Source organism: Podarcis filfolensis, assembly GCF_964270895.1.
Source record: "Podarcis filfolensis genome assembly, chromosome: 13".
Lineage (NCBI taxonomy): Eukaryota > Metazoa > Chordata > Lepidosauria > Squamata > Lacertidae > Podarcis > Podarcis filfolensis.
The window spans coordinates 44,495,584-44,507,061 of record NC_139615.1 but is presented as its reverse complement, the minus strand read 5'-3'; the positions used below and the strand labels follow the sequence as shown (position 1 = coordinate 44,507,061).

Here is an 11,478-nt window from a genome sequence, read left to right as displayed (position 1 = left end):
GTGCATAATTTTTATTCTTTATATTTATTAAATATTTATTATTTATTAAATATTAAATATTATTCCGTTTTACGATTTAAAACATTCATTTAAACAACCTTAAAATGTCAATGGCTTCGCTTCGTTCCTTTCCACAGTTCAATTTGCATATCATAAATCATTGCATATTTTACATAAAACTATACCATTCAGTATTCCCTTATTACATCCATCAAAACTTGTTTACACTGTTGAATTTATCTGAATGCTGCTCACGTTTTCATGTATACACAATTCCGCCCCCCCATATATTCATTAAACGTTTTCCAATCTTCTCTAAACGTGTGTTCTTCTTGTTCTCTTATTCTATATGTTAGGTGTGATGTACTGAGGTTCTCACCCTGGGCCAGCAGGGGGATACTATAGATAGTTTTCACTCAGGTCCACATATGCAAATAAGGGATTGAAAGTGACGTTCAGTGGTTGGATAGTTACAGAAAGTGGTTACAGTTGCATTGTAGTGGAGCTCTATATAAGCAGGCTGGCTGAACAGTTCAGTTCTGTTCTGGCCTGTGAATAAACAAGAGCTGTTTGAAGAATCGCTGTGTCGTCTGATATGTTCACCCACAATTTAACATCAGGTGCGCAAGCTGCGCATATTGCATCAGTTTACAGTAGTTGGGAAGAAGTCAGACATTCTCATCCCCTCCTCTAATTTAAGGCGTTATTTAGAGAGAGGATGGTTTTGAAAGAATTAAGGGTTTAAAAGGGCAACGCCTCCACATGCCAGTCAATGCGTCTCACGTGGTTTCTGCGTGGGGCAAGGTTTTGTTTTTGTTTTTGTTTTTAAAAAGATATTTATTGTGATTTTACAAAAACATAAGTTTACAAAATAGAAAAAAGTCACATAAAAAGAAAAAGATACAAAAAAGAAAACATAGAAAAATACATAAAAGAGAAAAAAGAGGAATAAAAATACAAAATACAAAAAACAAATAGATAAAAAAGAATTAAAAAACAAATCCGTTTTTAGTAACTTTAAACTCATTAGCTTGTTTCCTTGACCTCCTCACACCTCCCCTTTTTGTATCCCCATTTAAATAATCAAATCAGCAAATCCTTACCTTCTTTCGTTTATCTTAACTCTATATCTTAACATAACTCTACATTTTCATCCATTTATCAATTCATTTTTGCATATTCTTATTAACTTTGTTGCTAATGCCACTTATTTTCAGTCCAACATCATTTTAACATTCATTAATTTTACAGTGTTTCTGAAGGTAGTCTTTAAATTTCTTCCAGTCTTCTTCCACCAACTCTTCTCCCAGGTCTGCGTGCGGCAAGGTTTTGGAGCTGAGTTGGTTTTAATATTTGCACCTCCACTTTTCCAACAGCGATTGCTGAGCAGGAACAGTAATAATAAAAAAATGCAATCGCTATAATATCAAACGCAACAGCCTATGAAGCAAACAACAAAAAGAAATCCATCAAAGCAAGCAAGCAATACAATTCAACAAAGTCATAGTTAACTCATAGCATGGCCAGAATACTTCCTAATTTGAGCCAAGAGGAGGGCAACAAGATGAGGAGTGTTTTGAGGAATTTTCGACTGGAAAAAGCAAACCAGTCCACACTCCCAGCACTCTGCAATATTAGCAACAGAATGTATAGTGCAAGGTTGTTTTGCACAGCTCTGTGAACGATACCTGCTCATGCTATTTTATTTTATTTTATTGTTCTTAAAGACACACTACTCCATAAACAACAAATCACAAGAAATAAAATCCAAATTGGAAAGAGTATAAACAACCCTGCTGTTTTGTGTTTGGGCACGGAGACGCTGGTGCTATAATAAAAGCCTGGATTTCTCCGATTTCTATTGGCAGCTCCCAGTTCTTTCCTCCTTTTTCGACAGTTTTCAGTTATGCCTTAACATTTCTCTGATGAAAATAGGGATGTCCTATTCCATAATAGGGATATCCTATTCTACCACCACCACTATCATTTTATCATTTATACCCCACCCATCTGGCTGAGATGCCCCAGCCACTCTGAGCAGCTTCCAACATCTATAAAAAAATAATAAAACATTGAACACTAAAAAAACACACCCTCCCCTATACAGGGCTATCTTCAGACCAGGTCTTCCTGTCATATACCTGCTGGGATTGACAAGGCATCTGACCCTCACCTGAATCTCATAGCTCTCCTGATGAGTGCTTTGGTCTGCCCACCAGATACCAGGCACTCTACTATTCAAATTAGGCCCCAGTGTTTTTGTTACAATCCCCTTCTCAGTTAGGTAATCAATTTTAATCTAGAATTTAAATTCTCAAAACTTTCTTATCAGATTATCAGATGTCTTCTAAAGCTTGTAGAGTTACTTATTTCCTTAGTTCGTGGGTTGCATAACTCCATACCCTCCAACATTTCTCTGATGAAGATATGGATAGCCTTAGGAAGAGCGGGACATTCTGGGATCAAATCAGAACAGGTACAGCTTCTGTAAATCTGGGACCGTCCCTGGAAATTGGGGACACTTGGAGGGTCTGCCTTAGGGTTTAGCAGCTTCTGTGTCGGACTAGAATTGAGTAACTAACATCTGATAGGCAGCACAATTCCTCGGGTTGGAACTGGGAGAGGTGACAGTGGCATGGGCCTTGTGTTAATTGTGTGTGTGGGGGGGGCTACCTCAGACTTTTCAGAGTGAGACATGTTCACAGTGCAGCAAGCTTTTGGGTTCCGCAGAATCTTTCAGGCAGGAGTAGGGAGGGTGAAGAGAAGCAAGTCTAAAATATAAATACAGTGGTACCTCGGGTTAAGTACTTAATTTGTTCCGGAGGTCCGTACTTAACCTGAAACTGTTCTTAACCTGAAGCACCACTTTAGCTAATGGGGCCTCCTGCTGCTGCCGCGCCGCCGGAGCCCGGTTTCTGTTCTTATCCTGAAGCAAAGTTCTTAACCTGAAGCACTATTTCTAGGTTAGCGGAGTGTGTAACCTGAAGCGTATGTAACCCGAGGTACCACTGTACTGTGGGAAATGACTATATATAACCACTTTGCCTTATTCCCAGAAAATGGCTGTACTTGCCGACCTTACCTCTACACTGCCTCCAGAACTGATCTTTTGTGGTTGGACTCACCCGTGGAACATGAGGTGATCATAACATGAGGTCACCTTAGAACTTATACACAATATAGAACGCAATTTTCTATCCTAATGAAGGGGGGAGCGGTAAGGTGAATCATTCCCTTCTTATGAAGGCCACCACGATTGGATTTTGTTTTTCAAAATAAAAAATAAAAAAATTCAAAAGTTACAATACAGTTGAAATGCAATGCATTTAAAGACCACTATTGTTCTTTACCAAACTCGCATGGTTTCAAAATGTGCCTCTGGTGAGAGCAACGATATCACTCATTGCTGCATACACATCCCAACAGGAAAAACTTTCACATAGTCTCTGACACTTCAGAAACTTGAACCACCATTTGTTTTGGCACTGGGACTTGGCTATTTTGAGTTTTTGCTGGAAAACAGCCAAGCAACCCCCCCCCTCTCTTGAAGTTTGTATATCTCTCATAGGGCTGAAGGGAAATCATTTGCCAATACCTCTCTCTCCTGCTTTGCGGAGTGTTTATAGAATTGGTCTTATCTTACTGGCTTCAAAACTATGTTTTCCTTCTCATTGGTTCCATATACCTGAGCATAGGGGTAACTGATACATTTTCAGCATGCTGTTGGCTTCGTAGCTAAAGAGCAGGGCCATCTTAGCCCGAGGTACCACTGTACTGATTAATATGATCCTTCCTAACTCGCGCTAGCAAGTTTCTTCATATAGCAGAGTGCATCCCCCTATTAGACAGCAGGAAGTTGGTTGCAGACTCGTTAGAATCTCTTAAGACAATGAGCAATTCAATCTGGATTGCCCAGATTGGGATATGCTCCTGGTAATACCCTTTGAATCCCTCTTAAAAGAATAAAGATACAACAGTCTTATTCATAAGTAACAAAAATAAGTTGATTCATGATCAGGCAGAGCACAGTGTGATCCCTGAAGGCAGGCTTTAGGCTTAAAGTTACAAATACAGTGGTACCTCGGGTTACATACGCTTCAGGTTACATACGCTTCAGGTTACACACTCCACTAACCTAGAAATAGTGCTTCAGGTTAAGAACTTTGCTTCAGGATAAGAACAGAAATCAGGCTCCAGCGCCGTGGCGGCAGCAGGAGGCCCCATTAGCTAAAGTGGTGCTTCAGGTTAAGAACAGTTTAAGGTTAAGTACGGACCTCCGGAACGAATTAAGTACTTAACCCGAGGTACCACTGTATGCTTAAGTATGCCTTACCTTGTGTTGGGATTTGGTCCCTGCATGTCCCGGTAATTTTCCATTGTTCAGAAAACATTTTCTCAGCACGGCAGCATTAAGAAGCAAGGATCTCCCTGGAATCTGTGAACAATGAGATTATCTTAGAGCATGTTTAGGATTCTCCAAAGCCAGCTCACCCATGGAACTATCATCTCCCGTTCATCAAACCTCAGGATATTCATGCCCCTTGCTTGATAGTTATCTATGATGAATGACTCTTTCTTTCAACAACTGGTCCAGTTTGCAAGAGGCTCACATGGGAGGGTTTCACAGCCAAACTTCCAAGTCGATGTGGGCATAGGGGTCTCCGACAGCCGTTTGATAAGAGAGGAGAAAGGCTGAATTTCTCTCCCAAGATGGTGATGAGAATGCCCCAACCTCTCTGGCGTTGTCTCCAGTATTCTATCCTGCTTTTGGTTTTTTGCAGAGGTAAGTGTCCTCTTACCCGTCCCATTAGAAAAAATATATAGTTGTCTTTCAGTGCTACATGGCATGAAAAATACCATGATACTGGCAGTAGATTGGGCTAATGTGAGTATAATGCTATTGAGGGGGAAAAACCAACCCTAAGATTTGCCTGAATTGTATGGGGAAAAGACCAACCTGTATATGTAATTGAGCACTGATCCTGCACAAAACTCCCATGGAAGTTAGAATTGCATCCAGTCTTTTATTGAGTATTTGTTCTGATTTGCTTGGAAACTCTACAATGCAAGTCTAAGCAAACCTACTCAGAAGTAAATCCTATTCAATTCAGTGGGGCTAAGCTGTAGTTTCCAATTCTGGAGGGGGTCCTCTATACTGCATATTGATTTCCACAACCTGACCAAATTTCTGGCTAGGACTCTGCAATAATTACGATGAATGAGGGCTTTGACATTTGCAATCCCTTGGGGCTGTTCTTCTCTTGGAAGAACGTACATTAAAAAAAAAAAAACACAGTGGAAATTGTGTGATTTGGAAACCCACAAAACGACTTGTTTTGATTCCAGTTTAACAAACATTTGGAACAAATTACAACAAATTTGCCTTCCTTGGTGAGCCTCCCTCTCTCTCTCCTGAATGTATGAGGCCAGCTTCTCCATAGAAGCTCTACCTCACGGTTTATAACGCTATTGTATTTAACTTTGGGGGGTGGGTGGACATCTGTTGGTGTTTAGCTTGGATTATTTTAGTTGGCAGCAGCAAAGTTGCTTTTGATTTCCCATTCTTGGGCTCAGTTGCATTGTCCGAATAAAGCAACAAAGTCATCCTGGCTTTAGCATGATAACGCTGTGTTGGTGCACACCTGGAGGTGAGTCCTTTCAGGTGAACCTGAGGGACCTTGTTGTGGACCTGGGGTCACTTGCGGGGCAGAGCGAAGGGCAAGGAAGTTGCCTGCGGTGCTTAGAACTTCAAAGCAACCCAACCGAAGAGAAACAAGGGAGCCCCTCTCCATTTCCAGCAGCTGCACAAACATACAATATGCAAAAAAAGAGCAGCCAAAGCAGTTATTCTGAACTGACAAGGGTAGTCCAGGGAAGCCCCAGCTAGATTTCTCTTTTCCTACCTCCTCCTTCACCTCTTCCATCTGTTGCACCGTGAGGTGCAGCAGTGGCCTTGACAATGAGAGGTTTACATACCCTCCAACATTTCGCCGGTGAAATGTTTTCGGAAGTTAAGTCCTGAGTAACTGAGAGAGAGGGACGTGGGTGGCGCTGTGGGTTAAACCACAGAGCCTAGGGCTTGCCAATCAGAAGGTTGGCGGTTCAAATCCCCGCAATGGGGTGAGCTCCCGTTGCTCGGTCCCTGCTCCTGCCAACCTAGCAGTTTGAAAGCACGTCAAAGTGCAAGTAGATAAATAGGTACCACTCCGGCGGGAAGGTAAACGGCGTTAACATGCGCTGCTCTGGTTTCACCAGAAGCGCCTCAGTCATGCTGGCCACATGACCTGGAAAAACTGTCTGCGGACAAACGCCGGCTCCCTCGGCCAGTAAAGGGAAATGAGCGCCGCAACCCCAGAGTCGTTCACGACTAGACTTAACTGTCAGGGGTCCTTTACCTTTACCTTTAAGGAAAAATGGAACATTCTGGGATCAAATCAGAAACCAGGACAGCTTCGGTAAATCTGGGACTGTCCCTGGAAAATGGGGGCACTTGGGTGGTTTGGCTTTAGGGTGGGGCTAAGACAGAAGGGACTCCTGCAATTCTCCTTCTCTGACCTTTCTCTTTTTCCTCCTTCAGGATGCACAGCACTGGCCTATGATGACTTTGAAGATGAAAGTAAGAGAGAAACAAATATTTGTTCTCTGGGAACAAGGAGAGAAGACCCTAACCCTAACCCTTAGCATGCACACTACTGCCCATTCCCAGTTATCTTTCCGTCGCCATTTCCACACTTCTCATACAGAGAGTACTGAGCCTTTAAGAAATGGGGACACGGGAGGGCCTTCCCAGAGGCTACACCCTATATTTAAAAGACCCTCCCTAGGGACGTCCACATAGCCCAGTGGTCCTCAAAGGGTGTGGCAGGAGAGGATGACAAGTGCGGTGGGAACATTCAAGGACAATCAATATTATATTCTGGGAATGATTTGTGTTGTTACGGAGCCACAGTCTTTTATACAGTGGTACCTCGGGTTACAGACGCTTCAGGTTACAGACGCTTCAGGTTACAGACTCTGCTAACCCAGAAATAGTACCTCAGGTTAAGAACTTTGCTTCAGGATGAGAACAGAAATAGCGCGGCAGCAGCGGGAGGCCCCATTAGCTAAAGTGGTACCTCAAGTTAAGAACAGTTTCAGGTTAAGAATGGACCTCCAGAACGAATTAAGTTCTTAACTTGAGGTACCACTGTACTTTCTGGATGTCTCACGATCATACGACAAAGTAGTTGTGTTATGTGCTATAAATCAAGCACCGCTAGGAGTTGTTTTGTTTCCCAATGTATTTCTTATCGATGAAAAAATTGCTGTGGTGCGAGCAAATTTTTATTTTGGAAGTGCGGCCCAGAATCCAACATTTCTCCAATGAAAATAGGGTCGTCCCATTCCGTAATGATAATTTTACTATTTATATCCCACCCATCTGACTGGGTTGCTCCAGCCACTCTGGGCAGCTTCCAACATATATAAAAACATAATAAAACATTAAATATTAAAAAAACTTCCCTATACTGGATTGCCTTCAGACGGCTCGGGGGTCAGATAACTACGTACCCTCCAACATTTCTCCAATGAAAATAGGGATGTCTTAAGGAAAAGCGGTACATTCCGGGATCAAATCAGAAACTGGGACAGCTTCTCTAATTTGGGGACATCCCTGAGAAATAAGGACACTTGGAGGGTCTGGTGACCCAGAAAAAATGTTTGAGAACCACCGACTTAGCCCCTTCTCTTTCCACTGTCAGGACAATACATTTTAAATTCATCTAAAAGTGTTTTAATGTGACCACTGTTTGGTCCTATTTTCTCTCTTTTTATATTTTTTAAAGTATTTTGATGTATTTTTAATGGTTGCTGTTAATAATCATCATCATAATTTTATTATTTGTACCTCGGCCATCTGACCAGGTTGCCCCAGTCACTCTGTGCAGCTTCCCACATATATAAAGACATAATAATAATAATAATAATAATTATAATTATAATTTATTATTTATACCCCGCCCATCTGGCTGGGTTTCCCCAGCCACTCTGGGCAGCTTCCAACAAAATATTAAAATACAAGAGTCTATTAAACATTAAAAGCTTCCCTAAACATAATGAAACATTACAAACTGATCGCCTTGGGTTCTATATTGTAGAAAGGTGGGCCAATAAATTGAAAGAACGGCCAAACAAATTGTACGACAAGCAGTAGTTTGGCAGGTGAAGCGTTTCTGGTGTCTCTGCACATTGAGGAGGAAAGATTTCAGCTGCTGAATTTCTGCCTGCAGACGGTGCTAAAGGCACACGAATTCTGCCAGAAAAAAATGTGGTAATCTCTTCCCAAGACAGTAACAGATTCCCTCCCTCTTTAATGGGGACATCAGGTTAGGGCAAGGGGGAACTTTTCATTTGTGCTTTCCTCCCCACTCCTCCCCAAACTGGAAGAGATCCCAGAACTACCTAATATTTTTGGATCAGGAATAGGGAGCCGCTGCCTTGGGAAGGAAGGCGTTCGGTGCTTTTTGGCTTTTGAACAAGGAGGTTCTTGAGAGGAAACCATGGATGTTTATAAAAATTATTCGGAACAATGTGGAAGGAGCCGATAAGGCAGGGATTCCTTTTCTCTTTTTTTTAAACAGTAACACTTAGGGTCAACCAGTGAATTTTTACGACACCAGGGCAGATAGAAGTTGATATCAGTGGCGTAGCGTGGGTTGTCAGCACCCGGGGCAAGGCAAGTAATTTGCGCCCCCAAACCCGTGGATTTGTGCCCCCTAACCCGTGGATTTGCGCCCCCTAACCCATGGATTTGCCCTAACCCCAGATGTTGCGCCCGGTGTGGCCCGCCCCCCCTGCACCCCCCACGCTACGCCACTGGTTGATATTGCATTGTGCAACACGTAATGTATCTACGGAACTCATAGTCCCTGGGTCTTCTGATGCATAGATGGCTTTCAAAAGAATTGTTTTCTTTCTCTTTTAGCTTCTTGGGGAATGTTCATTCATGTCCATTGACCATTGCAGCCAAGAATAAAAGATTTACTTTCGAAAGCAGGATGATGCCCAGTTGCCAGAAATACTGGTTTGGTTTGCAATGTTAATGTTATGTACTGAGTTGAATAGGATCCAAAATTCAGCAGTCTGATTGGTCCTAGAACAATAGGATTTAGAATGCAGCAGTCTGATTGGTCCTAGAACAATAGGCTCCAGAATGCAGCAGTCTGGTTGGTCCAAAGGAGCCACCCAATCCAGCTCCAGGTGGAAGTGAATCCGCGACCTGATTGGCTAATTCCGGGATTCTCCTGTAGGCCAATCATGTGGGGCCCATTGTGTAAATAATGTATTTAAAGCAGACATTCTGGGGGAACTTCCTTTCCTCCTCATCACTATGAGCTGAATAAAGAACATGAAATCCACTCTCAACTCCGAGTATATTTCAGTTAAACAATAGTTTAAAACAGGGGTCAGCAAACCTTTTCAGCAGGGGGCCGGTCCACTGTCCCTCAGACCTTGTGGGGGACCAGACTATATTTTTGGGGGGAGGGGAATGAACAAATTCCTATGCCCCACAAATAACCCAGAGATGCATTTTAAATAAAAGGGCACATACTACTCATGTAAAAAGACACTGATTCCTGGACCGTCCTTGGGCTGGATTTAGAAGGCGATTGGGCTGGATCCAGCCCCCGGGCCTTAGTTTGCCTACCACGGTTTAAAATAAACTACACCTTAATGTTCACAAGCACATCTCCTGCACAGCTGCTGCTCTTAACCTCGCCATGCAGAGGAGAAAACAAGCCCCAAGCAAGCTAGAGTGTGTCTTGTTGTGATGTGTGAAGCTGTGCTCATGGTTTGTTATCTTCAAATAAACCAAACGAGGTAAACTAAGTACATGGTTTGGTTGTAGGAAACAAACCATGGTTCTGGGTTCACACATCACAACATTGAGACTCTGGCTAGTTTCTTCCCTTGAATGGCACAGATGGGACTAACTTCAACTCCATCAGTTTCAGTGGGTCTACTCTGACTGTGATCAACTCAGATACAACGGATAGTTTGTCTTTTAACTACGGTTTAACGCGGCATTTGAACGCAGACATTGGGGCTTAAGGTTGCCTGGATGCCTTGCTTGCTGGTCACCTCAAAGTTCCTCATTCCCGATCCTTGTAGCTGTGACAGGAGGGAAAACCAACATGCACATCCTCAGAGAGGCACTCGTGAACATAAGCAGGGTTCTGGGCTGAGCCTTTGTCCTCCTCCAGATATTTGCCCCCCCAGCAGAGATTTAATAATCTCCATCATCCCTCGCTTGGGAACTTCTGGGGTGAGGGGAGAGAAAAGTGCTCTGCAAAGATATATCTTTGATCTGATCTACAGAGCCTAGGACTTGCCGATCAGAAGGTTGGCGGTTCGAATCCCTGCGACGGGGTGAGCTCCCGTCGCTCGGTCCCTGCTCCTGCCAACCTAGCAGTTCAAAAGCACGTCAAAGTGCAAGTAGATAAATAGGTACCACTCCGGCGGGAAGGTAAACGGCGTTTCCGTGCGCTGCTCTGGTTCGCCAGAAGCGGCTTAGTCATGCTGGCCACATGACCCGGAAGCTGTACGCCAGCTCCCTCGGCCAATAAAGCGAGATGAGCGCCGCAACCCCAGAGTCGGTCACGACTGGACCTAATGTCAGGGGTCCCTTTACCTTTACCTTTATGGATCAGTAGTTGGGCTGATTCCATCTGTCTTCCTCTTAAGTTTGTGTCAGTTCTGGAGCCAAAACTGAAGGTGAAATTGTGTATACAGTACAGGGGAGATGAAGCAGCCTTCGCAGGTTCCCTTTCTTTAAATAGATCTTTCTTGAGGAAGGTAATAGTTGAGCTAGTGAGTCCCCAGGCCTGCCCTATCACTGTTATTTATCCTACTGCTGTTCCTAGACTAACATCTACCTTCTCCTTCCAGTCTCCTACCTGTATCCAGATGAAGAAGGTAAGCAATGATCTCTTCCTCCCATCTCCTCTGTTGCAAAACAGAAGTCCTTGCTCTTCTTTTAGCCACACGCTTCTGTTTTAATGAGATCTGTGTCCCAAAATGGTCTGTTTACCCAATATCTCACTTTTTATTTTGTGACCTCTGTTGGACATTTTCACATGTGACACACACTGCATAATAATAAAATAATAATAATAATAATAATAATAATAATAATAATAATAATTTTTTATTTATACCCCGCCCATCTGGCTGGGTTATAGCGAACCAGGCAGAGGGTCTTCTCAGTAGTGGCACCTGCCCTGTGGAACTCCCTCCCACCAGAAGTCAAAGAGAAAAACAACTACCAGACTTTTAGAAGACATCTGAAGGCAGCCCTGTTTAGGGAAGCTTTTAATCACAGACTGTTGTATTTTAATATTTTGTTGGAAGCCACCCAGAGTGGCTGGGGAAACCCTCCCACATGGGCATGGTATAAATAAATTATTATTATTATTATTATTATTATTATTATTATTA

The 11,478-nt window shown here is 42.9% G+C and overlaps 1 long non-coding RNA gene across 1 annotated transcript; it reads left to right on the top strand.

Annotated features, from left to right (window-relative positions):
- The first annotated feature begins 4,671 nt into the window (after positions 1 to 4,671).
- Positions 4,672 to 10,957, top strand: LOC310748250. Its single transcript, XR_014541248.1, has 3 exons — positions 4,672 to 4,783; positions 6,578 to 6,616; positions 10,930 to 10,957. It is a non-coding gene; the product is annotated as an uncharacterized lncRNA (long non-coding RNA).
- Positions 10,958 to 11,478: the final 521 nt, after the last annotated feature.